The sequence below is a fragment of the Ambystoma mexicanum genome, chromosome 1q (genome assembly GCF_040938575.1).
Source record: "Ambystoma mexicanum isolate Mex_15411 chromosome 1q, UKY_AmexF1_1, whole genome shotgun sequence".
NCBI classification, from domain to species: Eukaryota; Metazoa; Chordata; class Amphibia; order Caudata; family Ambystomatidae; genus Ambystoma; species Ambystoma mexicanum.
Window position 1 is genome coordinate 648,453,117 of NC_090922.1, and position 20,267 is coordinate 648,473,383.

Below are 20,267 nucleotides of genomic sequence, written 5' to 3' on the forward strand. Positions count from 1 at the left end.
CAAATGCAGGCAAAATGATTACTGGCTGATGGACTTCCCTATCAAAATCTGCAGCAAGATCTTCTTGTATAGGTTGGCACTCATGATAGGCACTTCTCTTCATGATTGCCCTTGCCCCAGTTTTAGGGCGGCTAGTGAATGTTCTGTTGTTGTCAACCCACCCTGCTGGTTGTTACAGTAGAGAATGTGAGGCAATGTCATGCAGGTGGAGTGGAGAAGTGTGCAGCATGGCCAGCATCAGTGCTCAGCGCTGTCACTCTTCCAACTCACTGTTATTCATGACAATGGATAAATAGTCCAGACCTGCAAAACCAGGCCAAGCGGTTTGTGAATAACAATGAGCCAGCCCAGGATGCAAAGACCATGCCAGTTCACACTGTTGCTGATTGTTGCACACACACACACACACACATATCTTGGTTGTAACAATGAGTGGTGTTGTTCAGTTCTGTATTTCACATTATATCGCCTCCAGTCTTAAATGCCGTACGGTGGTACAGTGATTACAATAAGAATAAGAATAAAATGTTCACAATAGTGAGTTCATGTTGTGACGTGGCACTTAAATATGTATGTACATGCAAGGAGTACCAAGTTGTACAATTCACTCATTTGAAGATGCTGGATGGTAGGTGAGCAAGCAGGGAGGACAGTTGCCTCCTGAGACTGGTGTGCCATGGTTTCAAACCGCCTGTAGATTAAGGCAATTCTGTGATGGAGAAGTTGAGGATGCCTTTATGCCAGTGGCAAGCAAGAGCTGCAGACACCAGCACAGTTAGGAGAACGCGGTAGTGGTGGACTGGCCTACAGCGAACTCTGGACATTTCCCGGTAGGCGTCTGAAACCTGGGCCTCTTTTGTGTGATTTTTCCACATTTTCTCATAGGAAAAGGTTGGTCTTGTTGAAAAAGTGTGATATGGGGCCACTTTGAGAATTATTTCCAGGACCTCTTTTGGTTCCCAGTCCACCCCTGGGAATCCACGACCCTTCAAGCCAACGTACGAATCTCAACGGATCATGGGGACTTGATTTTCATTCAGATATTCCCCTCCTCCCCCAACATAAAACTGGTGAGGAAGGTCTAAGGCCCAAGTGGGGCCCATGAGGTCAACTCAACCTGCAGCTCAATGACCATAGGGGAATAAAACAAGGAGTGGATTTTTATTCAGTGCTGTAAACAAAGGAGCGCCCATCTTCTGCTCGCGACACCCCTCAAGCTATCACTAACCAGCTCCAACTTTGCTAGTGCGTCATTTATGCAATTTCCATTGTCAGCGACCTCTTGCAAGCATAGCACTGGATCCGCGCAGGATGGCGGCCGCGCACTCTGCCTGATCCCAGATCGCCCTGCTTTGCATGCCACAAACTCCACTACCGAACAGCTGCCCACCTGCCAAGTCATGAAGAAAATCCATTCCTCTTCTGAGGAAGCCCTCCGATGGTACGTATGTTGCCCTCTGCTTGCACTCCAGTGAAGTACCTACCCTTATTGTAGAGGGCACACTCCACACAAGTGGTCCAGCAAAGTGCTGGATGTATCTAATCTAAAGAGAATGGAGGGGTCAAGCTTAAATTCACCTGAACCTCTATCACACCCCGGTCTCATAACACTGGCACTGTGCGTTCCTTTTCAAAGGCACGCAAACACTGGCCACTTTCCCAAACGAGGGTATGCTAGCTCACGAGAAAAGGAGGCCTCCATCTTACAAAGGAACCAACGCAAGCTGCCACCACACCCTCTGAGGAAACAGCACAGCATATAGGCAGCTGCCACATTGGCAGCAAGAAGAGAAGTCCAAAAGCACAGGGAGCATGTCCAACATGCAAAATGCAGAGCTTCTGAAAAGATTTTACTGCTGCTGTACAGACGTCACGAGCCCCATCGTTATTCCTAACAAGTGAAAACCAAAACAGCATTGGTCCAAACTCTCTGATCCCAGTCAATTGATATTGCTGTTGAGAACCAGTCCAAAAAAACAACATCTTTTAGTAGACATGCTAAAGTGTGAATGGTTTAAATGTACCAATGTTCACCAAAGTCCTAGTGAAACAATTAACACATTGCATGCCAGACTGAAACACCAAGCGGATTCCTGCATTTTTTAAACGCATAATAAATTGGTACATGTCAAATAAGCTGAGGGATATTCTCGCAGCAGCTGCAATGGCTCATGATTGAAAGCATTCCTTTGCTCAACATATTTAAAAACGCCTAAAGTCAACAACTGGACAGAAATCAAGCCACGTACATCAAAGCACACCTGTAACACATTCAAATGGGCAGTAGAACTGTGAACAGACCCGCCAAACGACCAGAAGCCGCCGATGGACCATGCCCCCCGTCCATGTTGCCCCCACGCAGCATAGTCTAGCCATGAACACAGCACCACAACAAACACAAACACGGTGGGCTATGCAGTCAAATCAAGGGCAATGGCCTGAAAAATAAATCCCAGTGCAGCTGCTAAGAGAAGAGCAATTTGCAGAGGTATGTCTTTCCACCCGTGAAAGAAACACGCCATGCAAGGGGCCACAACCCATTGCAAGATGTAAGGACAGTGCATTGCCCCAACAAACATGCATGTAGATCCAAGGTTTTCAAATTTAAGAGCAGTGATAACTACCACGGTCCATTCAGCAGGGTCTGGCTTTGCCTATGATGACAATGACGTCTGCAAATTTGGATCTCAGCTCAAATGAACACGGCCACCAGGGGTGGACTGGGAACCAAAAGGGGCCCTGGAAGTCATTTTCAAAGTGGCCCAATAATACACATTTTCAGCATGCCCAACCCTTTTCCTATGAGAACATTTGGAAATACCACACCAAAGAGGCCCAGGATGCAGAGGCCTACTGAGAAATCTCCAAAGTTTCCTATAGGCCAGTCCAACCCTGCAGCCACCAAAACACATCAAAAGCATGTACAGCCAAGAACCCACACTCATTGACACAGGGTGTCCGCCAAAACATGTCCAATTCGTGTAAAAACAACACACTTACAGATTGTTCATGTCTTCAGTCCTTTACCTAATAACAGCCTCTTTTCAGTCTCTTTGACGCCAGCTCAGTGCGTGTTTCTATAGGAGGATGTAGAGAGTAGTAACAGGACTTAAAAAAAATGTTCCGTACAACCACCATTACATTCCTTGGCTATGTTTACTCAGCTGGAGGAATATCGCCACACCCACAGAAAACAGCCAGCATCTGAGGCGCACGTTTTTCTAGGACCAGAGGTCAAAGTGGGAGGGAACTAAAGGGTACGACGTTCCCTTACTCCTCGGGAAATCGCACATAGTTCCCTTACTTTATGTGACCTGGACTGCCGTTCCAGGACGATAAGAGAGGCCATTTAAAAAAAAGAAGAAAAAAACAGTAAACAACATTGTGCCATTTCACAAGTGATGGGCAAGTGTCTGCCCAAGCGGCTTATTTAGGCCCAGAGGTGTGTGCAGGTAATGGGAGGGCTGGGCTTATCAGTGGCTATTGTTGTGTACATTCCCTTTATGAGGTGTGACTGGTGGATGAAGGGAAGGGGTGGCTGCATAAAGCTGCATGCTGAGGGGGCAATGACACACTAATGGTGGTCTTTTAAATGTATAATCTTTCACAACGTTTTCTTCAGTCTTGCAAGAACTTGTGTAAATCACAGCTTTTTGGGGTAGGGGCAAGGACTGGAAGGACCCAGGTAGGTGCTTTGAATCGAGGCCGGGGGTGACTGTATGTGGGATTGAATGGTTCAGAAATACAAGGGGGCGGGGCAGAGGAACATCATGCCACTACTTATTTTTGTACACCTCGACCACTGTCTAAGACTGACCAATAACAGCTCAAGAATCATACCCAACTCCTGACCCAGTCCGTACATGACCTGATTAAAAGCACTCCAATACAATATTTTTAAAAACGACCTGTCCAGTGAAATGTAGTCTTGTTGGATTATGCACAGCAGTGACATGGGACTGAACCACGAATTAGTATCATAGACCAATAATTCCCTCACACCCATAGAACAAACCCAGTCATTAATGGAAACAGAAGACCTAGCAATTAATTGAATACCGGTCTAGAGACATGAAACCAACAAACTACTTCTTCAAACACCCTAATGCCAAGGAGGCATTCCAAAGCAACAATGCCACAGGCACAGCGAAACATATAATCCTTCTGATTGAGCACTTGCTGGCAAAAGCAATAGCTTCAGCACAATTCCCTCAGGTGTCTGGCCAAGAGAAGTTCATGCCTGTACCAATAGATGCTCCTGCTGCTTGTCTCTGGAGGATAGCTCAGGGGCAGTGTGCTCGCCTTGGAAGCAAGATGACACGAATCACCACATGTTCGATCCCCAGGTTCACGCTTAGAAACCTCTGGGTATTAAGTGCGTTATGAATAACCTATCATATCCAAGCATGTGAGTATGCCATTGCCATGATTCAACAAAGCACACTAGATATGTAAGCCATTATCCAGGCACTGTTTAACATTGGACACAAGCTCAACACCAATGGGGCCCCATTACGAGTTTGGCATTATTACAATGGAGTATCTGATGAAATACAGCCAAATTCAATTATTGCTACCACCACTTGGTCCTGTGGAGTCCCCAATTTTTGAAGTCCATAGGACTCCATGGTGATTTCAGCGAAATTACCGCTAGTGGAAATAATGCTGATTTTACTGATTTGCTGGAGGACAATCCGCTACCTTACTACCAATGCTCCATTGTGCCTGTGCATCAGTGCAGTGGTAACAATGTTACCACTGCATTACCACAATATTTCCCCACACCACTTTACTTGTAATTAGGCCCATATGCCTTCTTGTAAGTGCACCCGAATTGTGGCACCATGAGTTATAAACTAGTAGGGACACCAAGGGCTGCTAAAAACAAAATAAGTGGTAAAGAAAAAAGTCTGGGTCCTGATTGTGAACCACCTGGCGGACCAGTTGATTTTGGGCCACTGCTATTTATTGCAGTAGAGTATTTTGGACCACTGCTATTTATTGCAATAGATTATTTTCCAAGCAACTTTGTGTCGCTTGGAAAATAATCTACTGCAATAAATAGCAGTGGCTCAAAATCTCTCAACATAGATGCACTTCTGAAGTATTAAAGAAGGGATGATAAACATGATGACATAGTGTTCGTCAGTACTTTGAATCCTTAATCAAACATGATTAATAAAATCATTCGAAAAAACTGGCATATTCTGACAGGTGCAAAGAACCCAGTGAATTAAGCACGGTGAGGACAAAACCCAAAAGACCTAAAAGACCTACTCACTAGAAATTATATAAATTAACCTTTAGAGAATCAATTTACTATTACAGAACAATGGGGTATGATGAGACCTATGGGCCAAATCCCCTGCAGAGGATGCAGCTGTTGTGCTCAAAATAGGAAAACCCGAGAGGTAGACATCAGCTGAGAAAAGCCATGGCAACAGAAGTCTTTAACCAACTGTAATACAACCATGGTTGTTTACGCATTTTGGTGCCCCTGTGTGGGGTGTTATCAAAGGCCACAAACCAACAGAACCAAAGGGCCATTTCAAAAAGACTTGCCTGTTATTACCAAAGGAAAAACAGCATTTTAATTCACAAAGGCAGAAGAAATTCAAAGGTCCCCTTCACATGAAAAACAGGATTTCTAAACACTGACACGAAAACAGCTTTGCATGTGTGTTTGCAAGTTAAAAGAGACATGAGAAAAATGTTCCCCTGCCAACATCAAGATATCGGGGAAAAGACGTGGTGTTGACACAAGGTGATGTATATTATGCTTCACATGCAAAATACCAGCAAACATTTGAAAAGAAAAGACTGCTTGGTTGCCAAGAAAAATTCCTGTAGGCCAGAGGCAGACTATGCGGGTGTCTGTTTGCAGTGGAAATCCAGAGAAAGCTAAAATAGACATGCAATTTGAGTGCACAGTGGAAAAGCACATTAGTTTGCTGAAAAATAAATGCAGCATTTTCACTGAAACTGCCACTCATAGAAAGGGGGTGCACTGTGACGATTCAGACCCACCTTGCAGCTGAAAAACAAACAGCTGATAATTAAAAGTGTACTTTATAAAAGGATTGAAAGAAAAAGTTGTGTACTTTTAGCTGTCATCAACAAAACCAATGCTGTGTAAAAAGAAAGAAGAATTCCATCGATACAAATGCAAACTGAACCCTGATCAGTAAAACACACACTATGTCAAAGACTAAAGGCTGATGTTAGAAAATGCAAAATGTGAGTTCCTCGCAGCCAAGAACAAATGGTGGGGCTCTGCACAAACTTCACAAAGGACTCCCCCACTGAAAGCCTAGCTGGCATCCGAGCTGTTTACACCTGCAATAAAGTGTGGCCGAAGGGTGTCGAAAACCAAGTTCCCTAGACCTGCTGTCTCTGAGGGCCGTTCTGAGCAGGCATATGTTTTAGCTGGTTCACAACAGGAATGTTGGAAGGGGGATCTCTGTGTTTCCAAGGCGCCAGGCTTTATGACCCGCAGCTACCAACTTCAAACAACAAAGCATGTTTTATGACAGGCAGCTACCAACTTCAAACAACAAAGAGGATAATAAAAGAACAAAAAAAAACATGGTCCCAGGCTGGCTGAGAAAGAGAGAGATGGCCTGGTGGAAGCAGAGCTTCCATTGGCACAATATGAAGATTTACTTTTAATTGAAAATGACTATTATAACTTAGGCCTTTTCCCCAGCAACTATGCATCCGACTGCCTTGATATATGTGTAATTTTTTAGATGATTTCCAGGCAATTTTGTTGAAATAAAAATCATCCACCTGCGACCTAGGGAACTGTAATGGACAGCTAAAATGGGTTTTTGGCTGATCTGAACATTTCCTGGATTTTAGAGTTGGCAGACTGGTGGGGCGTAAAAATAGGTATTTGGAGAATACATTACATGTTCCTAACTATGATGCCTTTTGTAAAAATGACATAAATATTCCAAATGCCCATGCATCATGGTGCAGACCCGGCTGTCATTTTATTTAATTCTCCATGATAAGCTGAATCGGAAAATACTAATAAAATCTGAATTTTTAACACATAACTCGATTTTTGCCAACATTTGACATGAAAGCAAAACGGGATTGTAAATTGGAATTGCCATTTGTCTGTTCCAGACTCCTAAACCAAACCATAGAGAGAGGCTGGAGTCGGGACGAGAGAGAAGAGTAACTGTCCAATCCTGGGTGTGAGAACTCTAGCAGGTAGCTGCCCAAGATTGTAAACTTGATGGTGTCACCATTAGTATTTTAAGGGAATGCACTATGAGGAAGGGACAGAGATGCTGAAATGTACCATCTGATAGTTGCAAGGAAACACTAAAATGGGATGTTCCTGTAATTGCCTCTGTGTGGACCTGTCTATTGCTGCTATCTCTTGGTAGGGAGACCTACACGTTGACTGGATTATATCGTGAAGAGCTGGGAACCATGCTTCTTAAAATATGGACAACAAGTTTCACAAGCTTTGGACCTTTCATTAGTCCCCTTCTGCCTCTGACAATATCTGTTGGATTGGAATTGCCTTGCTTTTGGTTTCTCTTGGCTTGGGAAATGGTTGTGTGCATTAGCTTCTAATAATATTGCCCCCTCAAGTTGCTGGGTTCTCACAAAGCTCACATGATTAAAGTCACAGTCATTTAGTTTTGTTAAATACTGTTTTTGCTGTTTTATGATAGTTTGGTATTCAAATCTAACTTTAGTATTACTTCCATTCATATGCAAATGTTTGTTACCTTGTAAACACCTGCCTTGAGCATGCGGGCGGGATCAGAACGCTCTGGGGTCACCATCAGGTTGTGAACTCACTGGACAAGGTGTGTGCATTCGATACCCTTGCTGCTCACAGATGCTCTGCTTAAGTGGATCCTCCCTGTCAGGAAACTGCTTACCTGCAAGGTTTCTGATGTGCCGTTTCGTAGGCTGTGGTCTCCCTCCTCCACACATTGAACACATTCTCCCTGTGTTACAGGATGACAATCTGTGCCCAGTATTCGCTACAATGCTCCAGCACCTCATCAATTGTTTCGGGAGCATTGGGAGTTGCCCTGGAAATGCTGGCACTCTGTGTTACGTGGGACACGTGTCCCGGCAAGTATGACCCGTTCTCCCCACTAGTCATGTGATTGTTCATTCATTCTTTAGCTCCGCCTTCAGACCTGCTCGCTGCTTCTGAATTTTGATTCTGCAGCGCTACGTTCTTGTACTCGTTACTATTGTTACTGACCTGGCTATGTTCTACGACCCTTCTTGTGCTTCATCCTTGGTACTGTCGCTCCTGATCTGGTTTCTGACTCCAGACTGCATTCCTGACCTATTTTACCTACAGTATTCATTTTGTCTTTGCCTGCACTTTGCCGACTCTGGACTGTCTTTCCGACCTGTTTTTGCTTACGGAATATTTCTTCTCCAGGCCCACACGTTGATGACTTCGGATCGCTAAGGACTCGTTTTTCCTGCACTGGTTTGCCTTTTTGACAACACGCATTTAAACTGTTTTCTCCACCGGACCCTCTGCTGCATATTGTTCTTTTGGAACTCACCTTGGCCTTCTTCTCATCTACCCTTCATTTCATCTTCTCCTATGTGACCCACAAGGATTTCCACCTCTACATCTCTACAGCTCTCAACATCTCGAACTGCACTGTTCAACAGTGTTCTGGACTAGAGACTGCCTACTGGAACACACCTAGGCATCCTCGTGCCGGCGGGTGGTAGGTCTTTTGGGTCTTTCATGAACTAGAGACATTTTGTGGGATTTTCAAGTGTCCTCGTGCCCGTGAGGATAGGAGGATTATTTCCGGACTCCATTCCCTGATTCTGCTGATTTGTTTTACCTGGTTCTTCTTTATCCCTTTGGTAATTCCTATGTTACCTACTGCACTAGTTATCCCGCCTACTCCATCACTGTTTTGGTACATTCACGTTTTGTGTTGTCCTTATTGCAGGATAACGTCCACATTGTTAGGAAACACTACAGCTGTAGTCTTGACAACATCTTCACTTACCAAGGTATTCATTACTCTATCCTTGTTCATTGTTATTGCATTGTTGGATTCCCTGGTTGTATAAATGTGCCTTCCTTTGCAGGTCAGCAGTTTCCTGTGGCGTTTTCCATCTTTGGGTCAATAGACTTCTCAGTTAGTCCTTATATACTCCTGAGAAGAACATTGGCAGAAAGAACTCCCCGGCTACACAACGGGTTCAACTGCCTGAGCAAAACCATTTGGAATTTCCCGGTAGTTCTCACATATTCAGAAGCCTTATAATGGAACCCACAGACGACCCGCTGGCTGCTCTGGTGCAGTTAGTGGCAGGCTTGCGAGCAGATATAATGGATGCGCACAAAGCCACACAGCGCTAGATTCACGACTTGCAGATGGGCATACAGACAAATGCGGCAGGGACCTCTGCCTCTGGTTCAGGGTTTTCTTCGGGGACACCGTCTCCCAGGCAGGAAAATGCCCTGGTATATATGGCTACCCAATTTCCTCTTGCCCTTCCGGAGTGGTTTTATGGTGACCCAAAGACATTCCGGTATTACATAAATCAGTGCCGTTTGCATTTCTTTGTGCCGTCCCTCCTGCTTTCCGGACGCCACTACCAAGATGGCATTTGTTTTGTCTTATCTGGGAGGTACGGCTAAATATGGGCCAATCTATTGCTGGAGCAAGGGAGTCACTTGCTTTATGATTGTGATGCCCTAATCAGTGCCATGTCATGCATTTTTGATACCCGTTACAAGGCTCAGGCTACGGATCTGGAACTGCTTGCCTTGCGTCAAGGGGATAGGATCTTGTTAGTCTATCTAGCCAGATTCAATCAGCTGGTGGCTGAAACTTGTTGGTCAGAAGAGAAGAAGGCTGCTCTATTTTATAAGGGTCTTTCTGATGGTCTGAAGGACGTTCTGTCAACCGTTCCTTTGGTGCCCACCACGTTTCCAGAATTAGTTGATTTGGTCCTGCAAATCGATGCCTGATGGGCGGAGAGAAAAGGGGAGAAAAGAGGACCGGTTCCCGTTCAACCCACTTTCACTCTCCCTCCTGCAAACAATGGAGAACCTATGCAGATCGGTGCTGTTTGGTGTCCTTTTTCTTCGGAAGGAAGAGAACAATGCAGGAAAAGTAACCTGTGTTTTTATTTTGGCTCTTCTGAACAATTCTTGAGGGTTGGCCCTAAAAAAAACAAGAAACAGGGAAATGCCAGGGCCCGGCAGTAGAGGGAGCCCCTTTGCCTAGCAATACTAATCAGAGCTCCTGTGTTTCGGTTCCATTTGTTGTGCACATGTTTTTTGCATACCACTCTAGGAAACCATGGCCTGTTAGGGCGGTTTTGGGTTCAGGGGCAACAGGGAACTACATTGATGACCAATAAGTGCAACAGTGGAACATTCCAGTCACGCCTAAGGAACATCCATAGTTGGTCAACGCTGTTGATGTAACCACACTGTTATCGGGTTTGGTTACTAAATGCACCATACCTCTCACCATGATTCTGGAGCGTGGGTATCTGGAATAGTTTTGCTTTGATATAATCGCTGCTCCTCAATTCAAGATCATTTTGGGATTACCTTGGCACAACCCGGCAGTGGACTGGCAGACCGGTTCAGTCGGTTCAGTCACGTTTTCCTCGCAGTTTTGTACCGACCATTGCCTTTCTTCGGGAGCTGTCACGACCTTAACCCCAAACCATGGGACTCCGGCACCATGGCCCCCGCCACAGTACTCAAACAAGACTAGAGAGGCCCACTTCGGCCCGATGCGGGTGCCTTGGACGCAATCCGGGCGCTGTTGGCACCAGGCTCACTTGACAAGCAGGAATTTCAATGGACAATGGGTGAACATGGCTGCCCCCACGAGGATCATCGGGGAACTGCAACAAGCGGTCTGGCATCAGGGCGGGGTCTGGCATCAGGGCGGGGCCCGCCCCAAAGGCACCTGGGATACCTGCCGGGTATTTAAACCACACCCGACCCAAGGCACGTGCTTCGCGTTATTCTGCTCTTACAGCGTGACGTTCACCGGGTCCTGCTCTGCATCCTGGCCCACACGGGCGAGAGACTTCAAGAACATCGCCATCCTTACCTATTCAGCTCCAGCTCTTCCATCCAGTCGGAGCCTTTGGGGACTTCTCCATCGTCCTCCTGCTACCCTCCTAGGAAAAACAGAGAGAAGAATCAGAAGCTACTTACTCAGCTCTTCTGGAGGGCCTCCGTCATTTCAAACATCTTCCTCGGCGTTCGGTCTATTGCCGCTTCCAGGAATCTTCCACGACCTGTAAAACAACAACAGCACAGGTCAGACCACTTGCAAGGACACTTTCTGTGCCGCATCAGCGCATCCTTACCTTCTCGAACTCAGCCGTCGGCCTTGGCTCGCTCCATCAGCCCCTGCAAGACAAGAGAAGAAGGTTATTGGAGCATTTATCCATACAGACATTATTCTAAAACTTCTAAAAGAGGTACCTGAAGGGTGGAGTCGCAGCCAGTCTGGACTCCAGGACAATCGCCAGTGAAGTAACTCGGCGACCAAGCCAACAACGATGCACCCCTGCCCAGCACGGTAGGACGGAGAGCGCAACATTCCGAAAATCAAAGTGAGAGAGGTCCCGAGGGGAGAACGCGAGGGGAACACGGGGAGGTGGGTCCCTCTAGGGAAGGAGAAGTCGCTAAAATCCACCTCCTGTCTTCTAGAACTGATTCCTGGCAGAACAAACCCGGGGAAGTTGCGGTGTACCCAGAAGCATCCCAGACCAGTCGAGAGGCGCCCCTGTGGATGCAAGGTGAGCGTTACAGAACGCAAAGCCGTACTTAATAATCCACCCGGACGCCCGGTATGGAAACCTCAGATACTGATCAGTTGGCCCAATTGTTGGGGTAGTTGCACGCAGAGGTTCACTCATCGCGGCAGGAAACTAACGCCTTGCGGAGAGAACTAATTGTGACCAATGATAGAACTGACGGCCTTAGCAGGCAACTTCTTCAATCACAAGCCGGGCAAGCACCGTTGCCTGGGATCGCTCCCTCAATGCCAACTCCAGTGAGCAATCTAGTCCAGGTCAACCTACCTGGAACAGTACCACTGGCCCCTCCAGAGCGATTCTCGGGAGATCCCCGACGATATGCGACCTTGAACCAGTGTCACCTCCATTTTCTGTGTAGACCTAGGGCTTTTCACAACATGTGGCCTTCGTTTTATCCTACCAGAGTGGGAGTGCAGCAGATTGGTCGGTGCCACTCATCAGTCGGGATGACCCCTGTTACAGGACTTCGGAGAGTTATTTCAGGAGCTGGAAAAGCTCTTCGCCAGACGCCACCATGGAAAGGCTCTAGATAATGAACTTTTGTCCCTTCGTCAAGGGAACCAGGACTTGCTGACATATATTGCCACCTTCAATAGATTGGTGGTAGAGGCGGATTGGCCAGAGGACAAACGGACCACTTTGTTCTACCGGGGTCTGTGAGGGGAGCTGAAGGACGTTTTGGCTCAAGTGGTGGACCCACCTCGGAATTGTGCCGAGTTCATTAGCCTAGTGGTACAACATGATCAGTGACTGCAAGATCGAAAAAGCGATCATGGTAAGCTGGATGCACGCCCTGTATTTGTGTAACCCAAAGACCAAGCCCCCCGAGGGTCCGAAGGTGCCATTGAACCCATGCAAATAGGAGGAGTCAGAATCCCTCTAACCAAAGCTGAACGGGAGAAAAGAAGAGAGCTGTAGTTGTGCTTGTGTTGTGGAAAGGCCGGCCACTTCCTCAAAGAGTGTCCCGTGAAGCCACCCAGAAGGAGCGTTGGGGCTACAGACAAAGAGAACCCCAGTGAGGAGTCGGAAAAATGCCAAGCTCTGCATTTGTAGGGGTCCAATTGTCGAGGGAGGAGATTCAACTACATACCACCCATTTAGCTCTGCCTGTGATCTTAATCACCCACCAGCAGCCATCGGTCAAGCATTCAACGGAAGCTTACATCGATAGTGGAGAAGTGGGGAACTATATAGATCAGGACGTCGCAGCAAAGATGGGCTACCTCTCTGCTCTAAGTCAACCACTGAGATGGTTACTACGGTTGACGGCAACGAGATCGCCTCGGGTCCTGTGTCTGAATGCACCACAGAACTCACCCTCTTGTGTGAGGATGGACATCGTGAGATCATCATCTTCGACCTGATCAAGGCATCACAGTTTCGGCTGATCCTGGGCATGCCATGGCTAGTTGCACATAACCCACAAATCAGCTGGCGTGCCCGTGAATTGGTTTTCGCCCATGGCTGCACACAGAATTGCTACCCAAAAGACCGGAAAGGGAGGCATGCCAGTTCTCCTGAGCGTAATGGCGAAGTGAGCATCCTGGGAGGGGTCACCACACTGCCAATGCACTATCAAGACTTTCCAGATGTTTTTCAGAGAGAGCAAGCAAATACCTTGCCACCTCACAGACCCTACTATTGCCAGAACGATCTGCTGCCTGGAGCCCGGATTCTGTGTGGGCGTATCTATGCGCTCACAGAACCAGAAAACCAACACCTGAAGACATATCTGAAGCAATACCTAACTAACGGTTTCATTCGCCCATCCAAGTCGTCGGCCACAGCTGCGTTATTCTTCGTACCGAAAAAAGAAGGAGACTTAAGAACGTGCATCGACTACCGTGCTCTGAACCAAATCACCATTAAAAACCGTTATCCTTTACCACTGATCCCGGAATTACTAGACCAGGTTAAAGAAGCCCAGATTTATACCAAATTGGATCTTAGAGGGGCCTATCATCTAGTGCGCATTAAAGAAGGGGGCGAGTGGAAAACGGCATTCCGCACCAAATACGGCCTATACAAATTTCAAGTAATGCCGTTCGGCCTGTGTAATGCCCCAGCCACGTTCCAATACTTCATGAATGATGTGCTTAGAGAACTCATTGATGTCTGCACCCTAGTGTACATCGATGACATCCTAGTGTACTCAACATCTGAGCAAGAACACATGGGACATGTACGGGCAGTCCTGACCAAGATTCGCCAACACCACCTCTACGCCAAGCTGGAGAAATGCTTGTTCCACGTTATGGAGGTGCTGTTTCTGGGTTTCGTCCTTTCACCTAAAGGAATACGTATGGATGCTCCCAAGGTCGACGCTGTCCTCAACTGGCCAGCACCAAGTTCAATCAAGGGTGTTCAGAGTATGCTGGGTTTTGCGAACTTTTACCAACGCTTTATTCCCGGGTTCGCTCAAATTGTACATCTGATTACTTCATTATTACGGAAGTGCAACAAGACCTTCCGCTGGACAGAAGAGACGGAGAAGGCCTTCCAGGAACTAAAGGTTAAGTTTACCACCGCCCCGATCTTGCGGCACCCACGTCCAGACCTTCCCTATATTGTGGAAACAGATGCGTCTAGTATGGCAATGGGCGCAGTCTTATCACAGAAGGACCCACACACAGGTCCACTGCATCCAGTGGCCTTTTGGTCATGGAAGTTCTCGCTGCAAGAGCTCAATTATGCCATCACATGTAAGGAGCTGTTGGCCATTAAGGCCACATTCAAGGCTTGGTGACACTACCTATTGGGAGCCAAACATACCATCACCATGATAACGGATCACCCCATGGCACACGCTATTCCTAGACTTTATTACTGATCTTCCTTCTTGTCAAGGATACAACACCATCCTAGTAGTCGTGGACCTATTTTCCAAAATGGCTCACTTCTTTCCATTTAAGGGCCTGCCTAACGCCGCGGCCTCGCAAGGATCTTCCTTGAGCACATAGTGCACCAGCACGGATTCCTTTCGGCCCTAATATCAGATCGAGGAACTCAGTTTGTGTCCAACTTCTGGAGAAGGTGCTGCTCTCTAGCCCAAATAGACATCCGGCTGTCCACTAGCCACCATCCTCAAATGGAGAGAACGAATCAGACCCTCGAGCAGTACTCACGCTGCATGCTCCACCAGGTGGAAGGGGATTGGAAGGATCTGTTATGGATGGCCGAGTACGCCTACAATAACTCATTGCATAGCAGCACTGGACAAACACAGTTCTTTACGGTTTATGGAAGACATCCACGCACGTCCGAGCTGGACATCCCTACGACTCTAGAAATGCCAGGCATCAGAACCCTCCACATGACCATCACACATGCTTTCACAAGAGCTCAAGAACACCAGCAACTAGCCAAGGTGCGCCATAAAAAATATGCGGACCAGCATCGCACCAAAGCTCCGGACTACCAAGAAGGGGATCTGGTGTGGCTAGCCTCGAAGTACATACCTATAAAAGGTAAAAGGACATTTCGCCCTTGGTTCCTTGGGCCATACACTGTGGAATCCATCATTAACTCAGCTGCAGTAAGTTTGACGTTACCAGCCCACATGAGGATACACCCGGTGTTTCACGTGTCTCTCCTAAAGCCAGTGAAGCCGGGAACTCGGTTTACCACTCCACCAGGGCCCGTAATTATTCATGGAGAACCCAAGTACGAAGTAAAGGACATCTTGGACTCTAAATATGTGAGGACGAAACTTTACTATTTGGTGGACTGGAAGGGGTACAGTCCACAGGACAGAACATGGGAGCGCAGTGAGTACATCTATGCTCCAAGCCTGCTTCAATGCTTTCATCGGGCACACTTGACAAGCCAGGACCAGACAGGAGGGCCACCCGGGATACCTGCCGGGTTCTTAAGCCACACCCGACCCAAGGCACGTGCTTCGCGTTATTCTGCTCTTGCAGCGTGACGTTCACCGGGTCCTGCTCTTCATCCTGGCCCACACGGGCGAGAGACTTCAAGAACATCGCCATCCTTACCTGTTCAGCTCCAGCTCTTCCATCCAGTCAGAGCCTTCCGGGACTTCTCCATCGTCCTCCTGCTACCCTCCTCGGAAAAATAGAGAGAAGAATCAGAAGCTACATACTCAGCTCTTCTGGAGGGCCTCCGCCATTTCGAACATCTTCCTTGGCGTTCGGTCCCCATCTATTGCCTCTTTCAGGAATCCTCTGCGACCTGTAAAAGAACAACAGCACAGCTCAGACCACTTGCAAGGACGCTTTCTGTGCAGCATCAGCGCATGCTTACCTTCTCGAACTCAGCTGTCGGCTCGCTCCATCAGCCCCTGCAAGACAAGAGAAGAAGGTTATTGGAGTATTTAACCATACAGATATTATTCTAAAACCTCTAAAAGACTTACCTGATGGGTGGAGTCGCAGCTGGTCTGGACTGCAGGGCAATCGCCAGTGAAGTAACTCGGTGACCAAGCCAACAACAACGCACCCCTGCCCAGCACGGCAGGACGGAGAGCGCAACATTCTGAAAATCAAGGTGAAAGAGGTCCCGAGGAGAGAACGCAAGGGGAACACGGGGAGGCGGGTCCTTTGAGGGAAGGAGAAGTCACTAAAATCCACCTCCTGTCTTCTAGAACTGATTCCTGGCAGAATGAACCCCGGGGAAGGTGCGGTGTACCCAGAAGCGTCCCAGACCAGTCGAGAGATGCCCCTGTGGATGCAAGGTGAGTGTTACAGGAGCAGATTCTTTTATTCCGAGTCGTTCCTTATTGGATTCTGCTACCATAATTGGGGCAGTGTCCTCTGTCATTCTTCCCAAACAATATGATGCCTTCAAGGACGTCTTTGATAAGGTTAGCGCAGAGGTCCTACCCCCGTACCGCCCTTATGATTGTCCCACCGATCTTGTGAATGGGGCCCGAATTCCCTCTGGGAAAGTGTACTCCCTCACTTAGAAGGAACATTTTGTACTCAAGGAGTATCTGGACAAGGCTTTGAAAAACGGCTTCATACGTCTGTTTCATTCTCCAGCCACATCTCCCCTCTTTTTTGTCCCTAAGAAAGAGGGGGATTTATGGCCTTGTATAGACTACCGTGAGCTCAATGCGGTTACAATACATAATCAGCATTCAATTCCCCTTATATCCGTTCTACTGGACCTGTTGGGTTCCTCTCAGTATTTCACCAAGTTGGATTTATGAGGGGCTTACAATCTTGTAAGAATGAGAAGGGGAGATGAGTGGAAGACAGCTTTTAAGAAAAAATACGGCTTATTTAAGTATCTCGTTATGCCGTTCGGCCTTTATATCGCTCCAGCAACATTCCAAAGTTTCATTAATGATGTCTTTAGTGATATGTTAGATCAATACATCATAGTTTATCTGGATGACATCCTGGTCTATTCCTCGTCTTATCAAGACCATGTTGTGCACGTCTTTAACGTTTTACAGCGTTTGTGGGAAAACCGTTTATACGATAAATTAGAAAAGTGATTGTTTCATGTCAAGGGAGTTGAATTCCTTGGATATGACATTACTAGTAAAGGAATCAAGATGAGCATTGTCAAGGTGAGAGCTGTTCTGGATTGGCCCACTCCTACGTCTGTGAAATTATTACAGTCTTTCTTTGGCTTTGCCAATTTCTACAGATGTTTTATCTGCACTTTTTCTGAGACAGTGGCTCCTTTGACCCCTCTGACCAGAAGCAAACAACATTTTGTTTGGGGTCCTGAGGCACAACGTTCTTTTGCCACTTTAAAAGCTGCATTTACCACAGCACCCGTGCTTCAGCATCCTGACCCAGATCATCCATTTTATGTAGAAGCCGATGCATCGGAAGTTGCGGTTGGTGCTGTTTTATCACAACTATGTAACGATATCGGACTCTTGCACCCAGTATTCTACCACTCCCGCAAACTAACTCCGTATGAATGGAATTACACGGACACGGAGTGGGAGCTGCTGGCAATTAAGGATGTCTTCACTGTTTGGAGACATCATCTGCTCGGTACTGCGACTCCTGTACAGGTATATACAGATCATAGGAATCTACTTGATCTGAAATCAATGAAGTGTACCACCGCTCATCATACCAGGTGGCATGAGTTTTTCTCCATGTACAACTTTACTTTGACCTTTCGTCCCTGTTCAATGCATTCGAAGGCTGACGCCTTATCCAGGATGCATGATTTTCCTCCTCGCTATTGGGTGGGGGACATTCTTCTGGGGAGTCAAGTTGTCCGTGCCTTTTTGACAACACGCATTTAAACTGTTTTCTCCACCGGACCCTCTGCTGCATATTGTTCTTTTGGAACTCACCTTGGCCTTCTTCTCATCTACCCTTCATTTCATCTTCTCCTATGTGACCCACAAGGATTTCCACCTCTACATCTCTACAGCTCTCAACATCTCGAACTGCACTGTTCAGTGTTCTGGACTAGAGACTGCCTATTGGAACACAACTAGGCGTCCTCGTGCCGGCGGGTGTTAGGTCTTTTGGGTCTTTCATGAACTAGAGACATTTTGTGGGATTTTCAAGTGTCCTCGTGCCCGTGAGGATAGGAGGATTATTTCCAGACTCCATTCCCTGATTCTGCTGATTTGTTTGACCTGGTTCTTCTCTATCCCTTTGGTAATTCCTATGTTACCTACTGCACTAGTTATCCCGCCTCCTCCATCACTGTTTTGGTACAATCATGTGAGTCTTTGTGTTGTCCTTATTGCAGGATAACGTCCACCTTGTTAGGAAACACTACAGCTGTAGTCTTGACAACATCTTCACTTACCAAGGTATTCGTTACTATATCCTTGTTCATTGTTATTGCATTGTTGGATTCCCTGGTTGTATAAATGTGCCTTCCTTTGCAGGTCAGCAGTTTCCTGTGGCGTTTTCCATCTTTGGGTCAATAGACTTCTCAGTTAGTCCTTATATACTCCTGAGAAGTACATTGGCAGAAAGAACTCCGCGGCTACACAATGGGTTCAACTGCCTGAGCAGAACCATTTCGAATTTCCGGGTAGTTCTCACATATTCAGAAGCCTTATAATGGAACCCACAGACGACCTGCTGGCTGCTCTGGTTCAGTTAGTGGCAGGCTTGTGAGCAGATATAATGGATGCGCACGAAGCCACACAGCGCCAGATTCAGGACTTGCAGATGGGCATACAGGCAAATGCGGCAGGGACCTCTGCCTCTGCCTCTGGTTCAGGGTTTTCTTCGGGGACGCCGTCTCCCAGGCAGGAAAATGCCCTGGTATATATGGCTGCCCAATTTCCTCTTGCCCTTGCGGAGTGGTTTTATGGAGACCCAAAGACATTCCGGACTTACATAAATCAGTGCCGTTTGCATTTCTTTGTGCCGTCCCTCCTGCTTTCCGGACGCCACTACCCAGATGGCATTTGTTTTGTTTTATCTGGGAGGTACGGCTAATATATGGGCCAATCCATTGCTGGAGCAAGGGAGTCACTTGCTTTATGATTGTGATGCCCTAATCAGTGCCATGTCATGCATTTTTGATACCCGTTACAAGGCTCAGGCTACGGATCTGGAACTGCTTGCCTTGCATCAAGGGGATAGGATCTTGTTAGTCTATCTAGCCAGATTCAATCAACTGGTGGCTGAAACTTGTTGGCCAGAAGAGAAGAAGACTGCCCTATTTTATAAGGGTCTTTCTGATGGTCTGAAGGACGTTCTGTCAACCGTTCCATTAGTCCCCACCACGTTTCCAGAATTAGTTGATTTGGTCCTACAAATCGATGCCAGATGGGCGGAGAGAAAAGGGGAGAACAGAGGACCGGTTCCCGTTCAACCCACTTTCACTCTCCCTTCCGCAAACAATGGAAAACCTATGCAGATCGGTGCTGTTTGGTGTCCTTTTTCTTCGGAAGGAAGAGAACAATGCAGGAAAAGTAACCTGTGTTTTTATTTTGGCTCTTCTGAACATTTCTTGAGGGTTGGTCCTAAAAAAAACAAGAAACAGGGAAATGCAAGGGCCCGGCAGTAGAGGGAGCCCCTTTGCCTAGCAATACTAATCAGGGCTCCTGTGTTTCGGTTCCATTTGTTGTGCACATGTTTTTTGCATACCACTCTAGGAAACCATGGCCTGCTAGGGCGGTTTTGGGTTCAGGGGCAACAGGGAACTCCTGCAAGACAAGAGGAGAAGGTTATTGGAGCATTTATCCATACAGACATTATTCTAAAACTTCTAAAAGACGTACCTGAAGGGTGGAGTCGCAGCCAGTCTGGACTCCAGGGCAATCGCCAGTGAAGTAACTCGTCGACCAAGCCAACAACGATGCACCCCTGCCCAGCACGGTAGGACGGAGAGCGCAACATTCTGAAAATCAAAGTGAGAGAGGTCCTGAGGGGAGAACGCAAGGGGAACACAGGGAGGTGGGTCCCTCTAGGGAAGGAGAAGTCGCTAAAATCCACCTCCTGTCTTCTAGAACTGATTCCTGGCAGAATGAACCTGGGGAAGGTGCG